Source organism: Geotrypetes seraphini, chromosome 17 (genome assembly GCF_902459505.1).
Source record: "Geotrypetes seraphini chromosome 17, aGeoSer1.1, whole genome shotgun sequence".
Classification (NCBI taxonomy): Eukaryota; Metazoa; Chordata; class Amphibia; order Gymnophiona; family Dermophiidae; genus Geotrypetes; species Geotrypetes seraphini.
This window is the reverse complement of record NC_047100.1, coordinates 32,081,049-32,097,900: the sequence shown is the minus strand read 5'-3', so window position 1 is coordinate 32,097,900 and position 16,852 is coordinate 32,081,049. Positions and strand designations below refer to the sequence as shown.

General features: G+C 43.2%; 2 protein-coding genes and 1 long non-coding RNA gene across 5 annotated transcripts in view; 1 reads left to right on the top strand and 2 right to left on the bottom strand.

Moving 5' to 3' along the window:
* The window catches only part of TAMM41 (TAM41 mitochondrial translocator assembly and maintenance homolog), a 330,305-nt gene that overhangs the window by 158,924 nt on the left and 154,529 nt on the right, over positions 1-16,852 (bottom strand). The gene's annotated exons all lie outside the window — the stretch shown is intronic.
* VGLL4 (vestigial like family member 4) overlaps positions 1-16,852 on the bottom strand; it is a 251,170-nt gene that overhangs the window by 233,070 nt on the left and 1,248 nt on the right. The gene's annotated exons all lie outside the window — the stretch shown is intronic.
* LOC117351243 lies at positions 12,201-15,315 on the top strand. The gene is made up of 3 exons (XR_004537364.1): positions 12,201-12,932; positions 13,426-13,651; positions 15,269-15,315. It is a non-coding gene; the product is annotated as an uncharacterized LOC117351243 (long non-coding RNA).

Sequence of the window (16,852 nt, the reverse complement as noted above, 5' to 3'; positions counted from 1 at the left end):
GCACCTTCGCTCCATAAGACGCACCAAGATTTCCACCCACTTTTGGGTGGAAAAAAGTGCGTCTTATGGCGCAAAAAATACAGTACTTCTCTTGTTCCTTTGTTCTGGAGGAATTGGAACTATTGCCCCGAGTTCAATTAGCACTTGAATGGGGCCTCTCACCAATGCCACCTTTGGCTCCTCAATACCTGGTGACTCCAAGAAAGAATCTGGAATGGGAGAGGAGGATTCAAAGTTGCAATCATTCTGAATAATATCCAAAACCTATTGACCGGACATCAACATGCTCTCCCTTCCGCTAGAAAGCCTGAAGGGCTGGCAGAGGGAGACAAGACCCCTTCAGAATGAAGCGCAGGAGATCGGAGTACAGTCTATACGATAGTTGTAAGTTCTAGATGAAAGAACCCGCAACACACAATTATAAATAGAACCTGCAGCTCCAAGGGCAGAACTGGAATTTAGTAACTGTGGTCTCCCTTTTTTTTTTTTTTTTAAACAATTAAAGGAAAGAAGAAAAATAGAGATCTAGTCAGACCCTCTATCACTAGAGGGAGGGTGAGGCAGGGACCTGGGGGAGGTCCAGGTGTAAACCCTAAAGCCGGCATCATTCAGCCGGACACCCCTATCTCACTGAAGAGAAATCTCAACAGGAGAAATAGAATTGCCCATACACAGCAATAATTCAGGAGCTAGTTGAATAGCGACCATCCACCTGCTGGAGATAGAGCATACGCTGAAGCTGTTTGGGAAGAAATGCTGTTTGTTATTTTGAGTCCTCTACTCTTGAGGACTCAAAATAACAAACAGCATTTCTAGTGTAGTCAAGGCAAGCAGAATTCACTGTACACTCGATACCCAGTTGATTTCAGTATGTGGGATGTAGTGTGTGGACTAATCATGAATGATATAAGTAGGACATACCTTATAGTGCCCTATAAGCAAGGGTTAAAATTTTAAAACATAATCCTAAAGGAAATAGGAAACCAATGATGATTCATCAATGGTAGAGTAATTCAATTGAAATCTCCTAGCATGACAGAGAAGTCTAATTATAGTGTTCTTGAGTCATCTTATAGTATCAAGACATATCTTTCCCTCAGCACGGTTGTGGGTTCGATTCACTGCAGCTCCTTGTGACTCTGGCCAAAGTCACTTAACACTTCATTGCCCCATATAAATCACTTTGTGTGAACCACAAAGAAAAATAATGGTATAGCAAGTCCCATCCCCCCTTTATTTTATCCTTCTTAGTCTCTTCCATTTCCATCCTCTGCTTCACCCTCCACTTTTGTAACATTCCTGCACCCCCCTTCCCAGTCATTCCCAATCTCCTAATTCCAGCATAGGACAATCACTCCAAAACTAGCAGCACTCCCTTCTGCTTATTTTCAGTCTCTTCCTGCACCACAGCCTTTGACAGAATTTACTGCAAACAGGTCTGTAGGGTCAAACAGCATGCATACCCCTCCTCCCTCTATTCACACTGGCTTCCTGTTTCCAAGCAGACACACTGACATGAGTAGGGGGAGGAGGGGACCACAGGGACCAGAAGTGCAGTACTTGCTCTAAGGCAGGAAAGTCAAGAGATGCAGCCAATGAGCCTCTTCATCTAGCCCACAGTAGTCTTAGATCAATGATATGGCCTGAGATTAAGTCTGCAGCTGCTCTGAGCCTGCAACACAACCTTGTAGGAGGTATTTACTGTGTGCTAGAATTGTGCATAGATAGGCTATACAATGTATAAATAAATAAAAATGAAACAGTTACAGATTAAAAAATACTTGAGGCACTTTGTGTTTAACAAGCTTAATGTGCTACCAGTGGTGTAGTAAGAGGGGGAGCGGTCCACCCCAGGCGCCGGCACTTCCCCCCCCCACTTCCCTTCCCCCATACCTCTAACATTGCGGGTGTGAGCAGCAGCCCCCAACCTACTGTGGGGAAAATTTTCCAGCAGTAACGTAGCTGTACTGAAGTGAGTAAGCACCGATTTCGATCTTACTGCAGGACACCCGAGCGTTTCCCATGGCAAGTCATTTTAAACTGTGGTAAGTGCGCACTAGCATTTACTACGGTTTAGTAAAAGGGCCCCTAATTTTGAAAACCATCTCAAGTGATGAAGAAAATATATGCATTTGGAACAGTGGAAGGTTATGTAAATCATATACCCCGTTCCTAAGTCTATAACAGGGTGCCTAAAATTAAAGCATCTTTTGTGCTTGTATGTTATATAATATCAAGTTTGAGGACGATACAAAGTTATTCAGAGTAGTGAGGACACAGAAAGATTGTGAAGACCTATAACGCGACATAAATACACTCAAGGAATAGGCCACGAAATGGCAAATGAGTGCAAGGTGATGCATGTCGGTAACAAAAACCATATGCACAAATACAGGATGTCCGGTGATTTACTCGTAGAGACCCCCCAGGAAAGAGATTTGGGAGTGCTTGTAGACAAGTTAATGAAGCCGTCCGCTCAATGCATGGTGGCTGCGAAAAGAGCGAACAGAATGCTAGGAAAGAAGGGGATCACGAACAGATCTGAGAAGGTTATCATGCCGCTGTACCGGGCCATGGTACGCCACCACCTGGAGTACTGCGTCCAGCACTGGTCACCATACATGAAGACAGACACAGTACTACTCAAAAGGGTCCAGAGAAGAGCGACTAAAATGGTTAAGGAACTGGAGGAGTTGCCGTACAGTGAGAGATTAGAGAAACTGGGCCTTTTCTCCCTTGAAAAGAGGAGACAGAGGGGACATGATCGAAACATTCAAGATAATGAAGGGAATAGACTTAGTAGATAAAGACAGGTTGTTCATCCTCTCCAAGGTAGGGGGAACGAGAGAGCACTCTCTAAAGGTGAAAGGGGATAGATTCCATACAAACGTAAGGAAATTCTTCTTCACCCAGAGAGTGGTAGAAAACTGGAACGCTCTCCCGGACAATGTTATAGGAGAAAACCCTTCCAGGGATTCAAGTCAAAGTCACAAGTTCCTGCTGAACTGGAACGTACGCAGGTAGGGTTAGTCTCAGTTAAGGAACTGGTCTTTGACCTAGGGGCCGCCGTGGGAGTGGGCTGCTGGGCACAATGGACCACTGGTCTGACCCAGCAGTGGCAATTCTTATGTTCTTATTGTTGCATCGTGTGCCCCCTGCTCTTCCCTGTTGCGCTGTGCACCCCCTCTTCTCACTGCTCGAGTGCTTCCCTCCACTTCCAAGTGCCTCTTCAGATGTTCACCAGAATAAGCAGCATCTTCCACCAGCTGCTCAGACTGGCCTTGGTTCATTTCTGACATAATTTCCTGGTCCCGGCACCAGGAAACAATGTCAGAAGAGAGACAAGGCCAGTCCAAGAAGCAGGTGGAAGATTCTGCTTGTCCCACAAACATTTCAAGAGGTAAGCGGGAGGAGAGGCGCTGGCATCTGGGGCGGTGCACTTCCCCTACCCCTCTACTATGCCACTGATTTGGAATCATGTTATAGAAGAAAAGCAAACAAAAAGGCGGCCGAGATCATGGGAGGTAAAGAACCCTGTAGAAGGCCTGAACAGAACTAAAGTGGTTTTCTGTGCATGTTTATTTTATTTATTTATTTAGATTTTTATCCCGTCCTCCCAATAGCTCAGAACGGTTTACAAATGAACATACACAGTGGGGAGTAACTAGACATATAAGTAGTACAACAGGTTTAGGGATTGGATTTATAGTTTTTGGAGAGAATTAAATACAGGGAGAGTATGCAGAAAGAGAGAAGGGGGAAATACAGTAGTTTAGTTTAAGGAAAGTTATAAGCGTTTAGGTACAATTTGTTAGTGGATAGAGTAAGAGAGGGTCATACTGGAAGTTCGGGAAGGTGATAGGAGAGTGGAGGGTGGAGCCTAAAGGGGGGAGAAGACAGAGGAGATCTTCAGTTGAAGAGGAGGGTCTTTACCGATTTACGGAATGTTAATAATGAGTTCTGTTGTCTAAGTTGGGGGGGGGAGTTGGTTCCAGAGGTGTGGAATGAAGTGGCTGTAGGATCGTTTGTGGGCAGTTTCTGTGAGCAGTGATCTTCCGGGGGGGGTGCATAGGCGTATCTCTGACTTTGAGCGGAGGGTGCGAGTGGGGTTGTAGATGGGAAGCTTGGATTTTATGTAGGAGGGGGTGGTGGAGTAGATTCTCTTGTGAGCAATTGCCAGGGCTTTGAAAGTACAGCGTTGGCTAATCGGGAGCCAGTGTTCAGCATGGAGTGCCGGGGAGATGGAATCGCGGTAGTTGAGGTTGTGTAGGAGGCGGATGGCTGCATTTTGGACCCGTTGGAGGCGTTTGATATTATTTTTGGTTAGTCCATTAAATAGGGAGTTACAATAATCCAATCTGGAGAGGACATATGCGTATAGGAGTTGGGCGAGGTCTGGTGTGGAGATGTAGGGTTTGATCCTTTTCAGTTGGCGAAGGTAGTAGAAGGAGGTGGAGACCACTTGGGATATGTGGTTAGATAGGGATAGGTGTCCGTCTAGGGTTACTCCCAGGCTGCGAACTTGATCTGCTGCCGTTAGTAGAGTGGAATCCCATGTTAGTGTAGGTCGTAGGTATTTGGTGTTTTTGTTTCTGATCCATAGGAGTTCGGTTTTGGAGGCGTTAAGTTGAAGCTTGTTGTTTGACATCCAAGTTTTCATGTCAGTGAGGCAGAGTTCGAGGTTAGCAATTTGGGATGGCCGGTTTTCGCCTAAGGGGAGGAGCAGCTGGATGTCATCTGCATAAGAGTGGATTTTGATTTTATATTTTTGGGCTATATCGATGACGGGTTTGATGTAGAGGTTGAATAGGAGGGGGGATAGAAGGGCGCCTTGAGAAACGCCATATTTGATAGGCTTAGGGTTGGATTTATGTGTCCCTAGTAGGACAGTTTGGGTCCTTTGGTGAAGGAAGGAGGTGATCCATTGGAGGGCTGTGTCTTTGATTCCGAGGTCGTGGAGCCTAGATGTGAGTAGGTGGTGGTCAACTGTGTCGAAGGCAGCGCTAAGGTCAAGTAGGACTAGTAGGGCGTCATTGCCTTTGTCGAGTATTGACCAGCTGTTGTCGATGATATCAAGGAGTACTGATTCTGTGCTGTGGCCCTTACGGAAGCCGGATTGGGCTGGGGATAGGGCAGCTTGTTCTTCAATGAAAGGGTGTAGGCGGTGGAGCACAATTCGTTCAAGGAGTTTGGAGACAATTGGGAGGTTGGAGACTGGGCGATAGTTGCCAGGTTCATTAGGATCAAGGGAGGATCAAGAGATTGGTGTTCGCATTAAAGATTGGTCAAGATCTAGAAACTTGGCAAAGCAAAGAAAGAGAGGAAACACGGCCACGGGAGAAGTAGTGCACTATAATTGCCAACTTCTGTATTAAAGATAGCACTTGAGAAATATTTTAGGGGGTAATGTTAAAAGAGGCAAACCTAATTTTGAAGGACACCAGCATCTGCCAGCTAAATTTTCAAAAGGAAAAGCAGAATAGTTTTGAGTTTAACATTTGCAAATGCATATAGAAGGCACATGTACTTATTTAGATATGTTATATGCAGATGCTGTTTTGAAAATATTTGGCTATCTAAAAATCACTATATACAAGCATTGTTTTTAGGGCTATTAGATGATTAATCTCACAATTAATCTTGAGTTAACTGATCTGGCATACTGAACTGTGGGCAGCACTACAATCCAAGCAGGTTTTTTGCACCAGCCTGGAGAGAACATAAGAACATAAGCAATGCCTCTGCTGGGTCAGACCTGAGGTCCATCATGCCCAGCAGTCCGCTCACGCGGCCGCTCAACAGGTCCAGGACCTGTGCAGAAATCCTCTATTTATACCCTTCTATCCTCTTTTCCAGCAGGAAACTGTCCAATCCTTTCTTAAATCCCAGTACCGTACTCTGCCCTGCAGCAGTATCCCACCTCCTCTGATGCAACTTCCTAGTTCCATATTGGCAAGAAGGCTCTTGGGGCCAGCAGAGGAAGCTCACTTGCACTGCAGACATTGCCCATGACCCAGCAAGTACAATGATGCCAGAAGGGAGAGGGAAGCCTGGCACAGAAATGAGTACACTTTTGGCATGACTGAAATTTTTAATTGCAAGTTAACTAACATGATTAAAGCGAAGCGTTAACATGATTAAACCAGAGCCCTAATTGTTTTCTTCTCCCATTAGCCACACAACCAGAAATTCCTCTTTTTAACTAGCTACAGCATACACACCTTGGACGCCTGTGCATTCAGACAGCTCTGCAGAAAACCAACTCCTTACAAAAGAGGCTGGGCTTCATAATAGCAGATGACGTTTAATGGGAGCAAGTACAGTGATGCATGTGGGAAAGAGGAACCCGAACTATAGGTATGTGATGGAGGGCTCCACTTTAGGAGTCACTGCCCAGGAAAAGGGTCTAGATGTCATCATTGAGGATACGTTGAAATCCTGAGCTGAATGTGTGGTGGCGGCTAAGAAAGCAAATAGAATGCTAGGAATTATCAAGAATGGAAAACAAAGATGAAAATGTTATAATGCTCTTGTATCGCTCAATGGTACAGCTGTCCCCTGAATATAGTGTGCAATTCTGTTTGCTGTATCTCAAAAGAGATGTAGCAAATTAGAAAAAGTACAGAGAAGGGCAACAAAAATGATAAAAGGAAATGGGACGACTTCCCTGAGGAAAGGCTAAAGCAGCTAGGGCTCTTCAGTTTGGAGAAGAGATGGCTCAGGGATGATATGATAGAGGTCTATAAAATACAGAGTGGAGTAGAAAGGGTAGATGTAAATCACTTGTTTACTCTTTCCAAAAATACTAGAACTAGGGGGCATGCAAGAAACTACTAAGTAGTAGATTTAAAACAAACCAGAGAAAATATTTTTTCACACTACGTGCAATTAAACTGTGGAATTTGTTGCCAGAGAATGTGGTGAAATCAGTTAGCTTAGCAGGGTTTAAAAAAAGGCTTGGATAAATTCCTAAAAAAGAAGTCCATAGACTATTATTGAGATGGCTTGGGGAAATCTACTGCTTATTCCTAGGATAAGCAGCATAAAAAGCTGTTTTACTACTTGGGATCTAGCTAGGTACTTGGGAGCTGGGATAGCCACTGTTGGAAACAGGATACTGGGTTTGATGGACCTTTAGTCTGTCCCAGTATGGCAATTCTTATGTTCTTAAATCAATAACTTAAGGGAGACAAACATACAAAAGTGTGTTAAATTACTGCTTTTAGTAGAGTCAGATGTTATATAATTTCTGCTTTCACTGGGATGATGTCACCTACACAGTTCATATGAGTACAAGGAAGTATCTTAGTCATTTACTAACTGTTGCTCTACAAATAAAATCCATAATAATTATCCCAATCGCTTAGGAGAGGTGGCATGCAGAAAGGGTGGTAGATGCGTGAGACAATCTCCCAGAAGAGACAGACTGTCTGAATTCAAGAAAGCCTGGGATAGGCACGTGTGATCTCAGAGGAAGGAAAAGATCATGGCTACTACAGATGGGCAGACTGGATGGGCCATTTGGCCTTTATCTGCCATCATGTTTCTATAACCATTACGCTCTATGACATCACAATGCAGGTATAAAGAGCCTTAGCTTACAGGGAGAGGAGGAGATAGTGGATGCTGCGGATGGGCACACTGGATGGGCCATTTGGCCTTTATCTGCCATCATGTTTCTATAAGATAAACAGAAAACATGTAAAAAACTAAAAAGGGATAGTACTAAATGTAGGGACAGATTCATAAAAGCATTCCCTCTCCATTTTGGGGTATTTTTACTAAGGTATGCTAATAGATTTAGTGCACACACTAAATGCTATGCAGCCCATTATATACCTATGGATTGCATGGCACTTTACACACACTAATTCATTAAGCGCATGCTAAGTTCATTATGTAGTTTAGTTAAAGGATCCATGTGTGTCTTACAGGACAAAGGGAAGAGGGAAACACTATCATACCCTTTAATGTTTACAGAAATAATATTTTCGTAATATTTATGTTGTCATGCTTGCCATTTTTACTTCCTTGCTGCCTCTCAATAATTTAATAATAATAATAATTTATTTTTTTGTATATAAAGTACATAACAGTCGATAAAAAAGAATATATCAATTAAAAAGCAAGAAGAAGTTAAAACAGCATCACAACTAAAATGTAAACATGTCAAACAGGCGTGTCTTTAGTGATTTTCTAAAATCAAAATAAGAAGTAGCCTCAAGTTTAGGTTTTCCAAGCCCTATGTTCAGTTTAGCGGCCTGGAATGATAAAATTCTGAAGCAAAACTTATTATATTGACATGACTTTAGAGAAGGGTAATTAAATAGGTTTATTCTACGTGCACTCTTATTAAAATAGTTCAAAGAAAACTGAGAGGCAAGGTAATCTGATAGCATCCTGAAAACTGCTTTGTAACAAATGCAAGAAAACTTAAACCGAACTCTGGAGTCCACTGGCAGCCAGTGGAGTTTTTGATAGAAAGGGGTAATGTGCTCCCATTTTTTAAGTCCAAAAATGAGGCGAACCGCAGTGTTTGGAATCAGTCTCAATTTTTTGAGTATTTTTTTGTAGGCCCCTAAATATATATTATTACAATAATCCAAAATACTCAAAATGGATGTCTGCACCAGCAAACGAAAAGAAGGTTCATCAAAAAACTTCTTAATGGTGCGGAGCTTCCATAAGACCGAAATACATTTCTTAAACAGTAGATCAATATGTTTTTCCAGGGTCAGATGTTTATCGAGAGTTACACCCAATATTTTTATGGATTGTTCAAATTTTGTATTCCCGCTCACTCAAGTGAATCGTGTTTTCTTTTATCCTTTCATTGGGCATTTCTAAAAATATTTGTTTTTTTCAGTATTTAATTTCAATTTAAAAGCAATCATCCAAAGCTCGATTTGATTTAAAATATTAGCTAAGAAATTAATACAATCTGTAAACCTGGCTTTTCTCAAAAAATGTAAATCTCCCTCCAACTTAGGAATCAAGGAAACTCTTATATCTTGGCTTACCAAGTCCTCTAAATTTTCTTCACACTTCTACATCTAACCCTCTGTTGTAGTTCCTTCCTATTTCTCCTACTGTAAACCGCGTCGAGCTCTACGAACGTGGAGATGATGCGGTATACAAACCTAAGGATTAGATTAGATTAGACAGGTTAACAGGATAACCACAGTGATGTCATCTGCGTAAATGTAAAAATTGAGCTTTAGACTTTGCAGCAAATTACCCAGTGAAATAAGATAAATATTAAACAAAGTCGGAGATAGGGGGGAGCCCTAAGGTACCCCACAAATGTTGTCCCAGCTATAAGATAAGTTGTCATCCTTGATCTGGTAGGATCTTTTGCCTAGGAAACCCTGGAACCAATGAAAAACATTTCCTGCAATACCCATGGATTTCAGACAATCTAATAAAATGGTATGATCCATCAGGTCAAAGGCACAGCTTAGATCCAACTGCAGAATCATAGCGATAGTGCCTTGACTAAAAAGAAAATATAAGTGATTTAATAGTGAGGCCATAACTGTTTCTGTACTGAAGCCAGATTTGAAACCTGACTATTATGCAGTATGTTAAACTTATCTAAGGCTTCAGGTTTAGAAAACAAACAAACATAATAGCAGCCATACCGGATCAGACCAGTGGTCCATTTAGTCCAGTATGTAATGTTTAGTGCAGTGGATTGTAGATCTTGAGGAACTGGGTTCAATTCCCACTGCTGTTCACTTGCAGGTTCACAGAACCTAGCCCTCTGCTGTCCCAGATTGTGAGTCCACTACGGACAGGGAAAGTACCTGCATATAATGTGTACAATGCTATGTATGTCTAATAGCAGTTTCCAACAGAGGCCAATCCAAGTCACAAGTACCAGGCACAAACCCAAATAGCAACATTCCATGCTGCCAATCCCAGGGCAAGAAGTGGCTTCCCCTAGGTCCGTCTCAATAGCAGATTACGGACTTTTCCTCCAGGAATTTGTGAAATTTCAAGTTTATTAAAAGTTTGTTGTACACGCAATATCAAATACTTCAATGCGTATGACAATTTAAAATTAGGAGACAAAAATGAAACAATTTATACAAATAAACCTTTTCTAAAAGGCAGCTATGCTAACCACTGTTATCACATTCTCTGGCAACGAGTTTCAGAACTTAACTACCGGTATTCTTTCTGTGATAAAATATTCCTTCCTATTTATTTTAAAAGTATTTCCAAGTAACTTTATTGAATGTCCCTTAGTCTCTGATAGCAAAGGAGGACCATAAAGGCACGGATCTCTCTCACTCAGTGTGGAACTACAATTCCCATCAGGATTAGCACTAGGGTGGTTTATTCCAAGGTTATAGTAAGCTGAATGAAAATGTCCAGCTAGATGGCCGGACTGGCTTCTCATTGAAAGAGAGACAAAGGGATCCAATAGTCCTCAGCAAATTGGGTAGCCCACAGAAGGTATGCTGGGAAAGCCATGGGTATGTTCCCTGGGTGGGCGAGTTCCAGAACCTTTATAAGAACATAAGAATAGCGTTACTGGATCAGACCGATGGTCCATCATACCTAGTAGCCCGTTCTCACGGTGGTCAATCCAAGTCAATAGTACCTGGCCAAAATCCAAAGAATAGCAACATTCCATGCTACCGATCCAGGGCAAGCAGTGGCTTCCCCCATGTCTTTTTCAATAACAAACTATGGACTTTTTCTCCAGGAACTTGTCCAAACTTTCTTAAAACCAGCTACGCTATCCGCTCTTGCCACAACCTCTGGCAATGCTTTCCAGAGCTTAACTATTCTCAGAGTGAAAAAAATATTTCCTCCTATTGGTTTTAACAGTATTTCTCTGTAACTTATCGAGTGTCCCCTAGTCTTTGTACCTGTTCTACTCCTTCCCAGCCACCTGCTAAACAGAGAAGGGGTGTTAACCGCAGCACTGCTGTAGATCTTCTGTACATCTGAGCTTGGGCAAGCACTGGAAGAAGCCCTTTTTCTGGAAACGTCATCGCTCCTCCTAAACTTACTTGCTCCACTTCATCACTGACGCTGAAACCGTGGATTGAAGACAAAGTTTTATTTTATTTTTCTTTCCAGCTTATGATTTATCTTTAATCTTATCTATTGTTTTGCATTTTGTCTTTGTTTTGTTCTATTTCTATCATTTAAATTTCTCCAGAATTCTACTGTTCAACGGCTCCCCCTTCTGCTTCTATTCCTTTCTCTCCTCTCTTCTACCTCCCAAAGTATTTAGATCAATGCTGTCTTGTTAAAATGTTTATTTTATTTTTATTTTTCCTCTAACTCTACTTTTCACTTCTCTATTACCCTCCAGGTACTTTAGTTAGATTGTGAGCCTTCGGGACAGTAAGGGAATTTTTCAAGTACCTTTCCTATTTCTAATCTTAATGTATATTTTCTGTAAACCGCTTAGAACCTAACGGATGTAGCGGTATATAAGAAATAAATTACATTACAAATTACATTACACTGGGAAGGTATACAGACAAATAGAAAACCTGCAATGACTACAGCACATTGCTCCTACTAATCAAGTTATAGGTGTTAACGTTGCACCTCGCTGGCATTTTCTTAGGGACCTTAATAAATCCTCAACATTGTACAGGACAAGCTGCAGAGACCATAAAAAAAGATTACATAGACTGTCCACCCTATGAGTCAATGAAGTTGCAAATTATAGTGTACACTATCACAATATTTACCAGAGAACAATCTGCAACAGTTTGCTGTTCAACAATTCCACCAAAAATTATAACCTGTGAAATTTTTTTATTTTTCATTCTGCTACAGGGGTTTTTATGCAATCACTAGTATTACCTAACAGAATGCTAGGTAGCAGAAGCACAGAGCAGCCGAGAATTGCAATAGCCAAGAAGAAATTAAACAGGAGCAAATGTCTGGAAAAACTACCTCAAATAACTCATTCTACACCTTCCCCTGTCTTTTCCACTTCTCTTTTTAAATTAATGTTTACCTTTTTTAATCAGAGAAAATAGTTAGAAACGTATTGTAAGTGGTATTTAGTAGCAGGGATTCATTCATACCACATAGACAGAAACTATTGACATAACAAAATGTATGTATGAAATAATAATGATACAAAAAAACGGAGAAAAATAAACCTCAATTGTAAGCAGCCGGGACTATACAAGTGCCCTAAGCCGCCTGCATCATCACTGGTTTATAAAAAAAACTCCGTACAAATATAAATAAGTTACCTTTTTTAATCACCTTCTTCTTGCAAAATGCCTGGGGGATTTTTTTTTTTTTTTTTCATTAGCCAAGATTTTGCCATTACCCATTCCTAGGAAATAAAGTGTCACACTTCATTTCAGCTAAAAAGAAAAGCTGAAGACAATATTTCCTAATTCATCTGCAGAGTTACATCAGGCGGTGATGTAATATATACATGTATCAGGTTGTACGAACCAGTTTATGTTTTTACACTGTACCAACCAACTGCCCAATATCATGTGCCTGGCATTACACAGCAAGGGTGGAAAAATATTCATGAAGTTTGGGTGCCAGCCCAGAATTATTTGGAGCCAAGAAAACTTTCTTCTTAATTTCTCTCATTTTTTTTTTTACTGCTGTTTTTCACCAATATGTTTTAGAAGGGGAAGAAGTTAAGCAAGGAAAGATATGCTGCTTGGTTGGTTTGTTTTTTTAAATCCCTAAACTTTTAGAGCCCGCGCTGTTACTCATAGAGACTCGTGGGAGAAAATGGGAGGGGGGAGAGTCACGAGGTGAAAGGTGCAGAGCAAGGGGACTGGACGAGGGATAAAGCCAGGCTTTCAATGGTTTGCGGTGCGATGGCTGAGCAGGAACCAGCAGGGTCAGCGTCAGAAAAGGAACAGGCGGTGGTCTCTCTGCTGGCTGGAGATTCATTCAAGAAAGAGGACAGCATGAATCAGGTGGGCACGGGTCGGTGGGGAAGAGCAGGTGATCAGCACGCCATTCCAAAATGGCTGCGCTCTCAGTGACTGTGCTGACTGGGGTGGCCTGAGAGCACCAGCAGGAGGAGGGTTGGCTGTGGGGGGGCTTTCAGGGTCTATTCCGTCAGGGTGGAGGCAGGGTAGGCACAGGGTGTGCAAGTGTGCCTGCAGGCTGCAGCTCTGGGAGGGGGAAGGAGCGTATTGGGACTGCAATTCTGGCACCGGTCAGACATAGGGATGGGGGAAGGTCAGGGCTAGGACTGCGGCGAGTGAATTACCATCTGGCAGGATGGTGAAGCAGTTGGGAAATCAGGCTGGGGGTGGCAGGGAAGAGACCATGAGGGAAGTAGTGCGGTTGGCAATGGAGGCCGAATGAAGGTAGGGGTGGGGCTGCAGGCTGGGGTCAGAGCCACGGGGTACCTGAGGTTCAAGGATTCCCGGTCGCAGTGCCTGCTTGTTTTTTTCTCCACAGGATCTCAGCACATCCATAGATTGTGGCGGGCCGGTGAGGCAGCAAGAGCATGATGGAGCTGAGCCTGGTGGGCCCTCATGAGGTGCAGCGGGCGTAACAGCGCAGCAGAGGACCAAAGGCACTGCTGCTGGAGGAGCGCAGGGAACATCGGAGACAGTGACTGCTGTGGGATGGCACCACTAGGCCAGCTGCTGGAGTTCCTGGAGGATAATCAATGGGTAACAAGGTACCTGAGGCTGCTGGTGGGGCTAGGAAGAAAGGGAAGGGAAAACGTAGGCACAGGTATGGGTCATCAGCGTCCTCATCTTAGTCTTTTGTTGTTGTTATTAGCTCATCCATTGCTTCTTCAATTGGTTGGGACGGGGAGTTTGTTGATTGGGAGAGTGGCGTTGCAGGGAGAACAGGCGAGGGGAGCGCTAGTGTTAATTGCATTGACGGAGTTGTGGTAGAAGGTTCTCCGGGGGGTATAGAATAAAATTTGGAAGCGGACTTGCATAGACATTTTCCATTTGATGGAGGGCCGGGTGTGTCGGAAGGGGAAACAGAAAGATAATAAGGATGATGGGGCAACGAAATCCATGGTGGTTGCGAGGAATGGCGTGAACTGGCTGCTTTCCTTTTGCAGCTGGTGAACATGTGGGGTAGAGCACAATTGCAGGATTATGGTTTTTGTTAGCCTAGACAATACATGGGCAACTCCGGTCCTCGAGGGCCGGAATCCAATCGGGTTTTCAGGATTTCCCCAATGAATATGCATAAGATCTATTTGCATGCACTGCTTTCAATGCATATTCATTGGGGAAATCCTGAAAACCCGATTGGATTCCGGCCCTCGAGGACCAGAATTGCCCATGTCTGGCCTAGACAGATTCGGTGTTGGATTCGTACCACAGATTCAGCAGGTGGTCATGGCTAAATTACGATGAGGCCTTCTGCGACAAGATGGAAGAACTACACACATGTCGTGAGGCACACAAGATATCAACCGATGGCTTACCCACATGGCCTTCAACCGGGGAGTTGTGTTCTTGGGGTGGGGGACCACGGAACGCATGGGTGGGGAGGTCCTTCCGGCCTTACATGGGGGTGGGAGGGAGCAAACATTGGTTGGAAGGTCAGCAAGTTGGGATGTCCCTTCCCGGATTGTAAATTTTGACACATTTGTTCCCAGTGTGGTCAGCCTCACATGCCCTACGACAGGAGCAGGGGGGCCCAATACCTATTCGGTGGACGCACTCTGATAGTGGTTGCGATGTTATGGTTAAGCTAAAGCCAAAGTGATGCTGGAACGGGGTTTGGGGAAGGGTTTTACAGTACCTTTTCAGGGGAATTACACAAGGGTAAGATGCAGAACGTGTCGTCGGTTCAACACCTGAGACAGGTGGGATTGGTGGTTCACGCGAAGTTGGACGGAGAGATCAGTTGGGGGCCGCATAGCAGGGCCATTCTGGGAGTGCCCCTTCTCGGTCATGATGGTATCCCCCTCGGTAGTGATTCCCAAGAAGGAGCCCGGAAAATATTGTCAGATTCACCTTTCCTAACCAGTGACAACCATGAATGACAACATTAAATGGGGCCTGTGCTCGGTGCTCTTTGCATCGTTCTATTGCACGTTGCGTCTTCTTCTCCAGGCGAGACGAGGTGTGTTGCTGGCGAGGGTGGACATTGCAGCAGCTTTTTGCTTGTTATCAGTGCATTCAGGTATTTATCCACTGTTGGGCTTCTGTTTTGAGAGTATTATTACATTCTGTGCCCCCTAGTCTTAGAAGTATAAGGTTACAACCTCTTTAATCTCTGTGATATAAACAAAATAAATAAAAAAGACTTTTCCTTTCTCTTTTAGGTCCTAGTTCACGCTTGCTGTCTAACATCAGCTCTGCCAGGATACACATTTCAAATCTGTAATATTGTAATCACAAAACAGAAAATAAAATTATTTTTTCTACCTTTTGATGTTTGGTCATTATTCAAATCATGTTGGTCCCAGGCTCTGGTTGTCTTCTGGTAACTCGCTTGCCAAGGTCTCCTGCCCATTTGTCATGTCCTTCTTTCTCTGTGCTAACCATCCATCTTCCATCTCTGTCCTCTCCTTCCGTTTCCCTTCCTTCCTCCAGAGGTCTGGCATTTTTCCTTTTTTTTCGCCTATATCACCACTGCTGCAGCAATGGACCCAACCATCCCTAGATCCACCATCTCTCCTTTTCTCAACTACCCTTTCATCCATCATCTCTCCCTCCTTTTTTTGCTATTTCTTATCTAGCCTGTAAACCACTATCCAAAAAATAAAAAAAAATAAATAAAAGGAGGTATAAAAAGCTTTATATAACCATTAAACAAAATGGTGCTTTGCTTTGTCGCTTTTGGTATCTCTCCCTTTTCCTCTGCCCTTTGCTTGATGGGAAACTCAAAAGACAGCATGCTAATGTTAGCTTAAAAGTACACTTCTCCCTCCAAATCCGCAAGGGTTAGGGGTAGAACCGGCCCGTGAATATGGAAAAATTGCAGATAAATTTTAGGGCCGACTGACCCACCCCCGCCTCCCTCCAGCATACTGGACCTCCCCAGACCTTTCCTGGTGGTCTAGTGGTGATGCGGGGCAGGAGCGATCTTCCTACGCTCCTGCCCTGTGCAGGGCCATCATCAAAAATGACTGGCGTGAGTTTCCGTTGTAGTCTCGAAACCACAGGAACTCGCAGCAGCCATTTTTGATGACAACTCTGCACGGGGCAAGAGTGTAGGAAGATTGCTCTTGCTCTGTGTCACCGATAGACCACCAGGTAAGGTCTAGGGAGGCACGGGATGCAGCGATTCAGAAAATTTGCAGGTACTAAACCCACGGATTCGGAGGGAGATAAGTGTATGTTCATATTGAAAGTGAGTGACAGTAAATGAAACAACAGGCATCAGAACAGAACACATAAAACATTCAAGAGACATTCACTGAGAGGTGGATTTTCAAAAACCTGGGTTAAAAAGCGACTGTCTGCTAACGCAGCCGTTTTGTTACCGGATGTAAAAACCCGAGACATTCTTAAAAAATCGCGCATGGAACTAAAATCGGTGGACAGCAACAAAGATTTCCTACATTTGCATGAGCGTAGAAAAACACCGTTAAACCGCCACCCCCCCCCCAAAAAAAAAAAACAAAAAAAAAACCACTCACTCTCCTGGTGTTTTAGTGGACAAATGGGAGCGGAGGGGAGAAGCAACATCGACTTTTTTCAATCATGCATAAAATATGCCTTTCTCTAAAAAAAAAAAAAAAACTACTTTAATTCAGGTAAATCTTGTAATTTGTTTTTAATGTAAAATTTAATCAAGACCCACAGCCAGAAACACACAAGACAAAAGTATCATGCACACGCTCAAGAAGAAACTTGCATGAAATATGCCTGTCTCTCCCATAAACTCAGAAGAAGTGTGATTT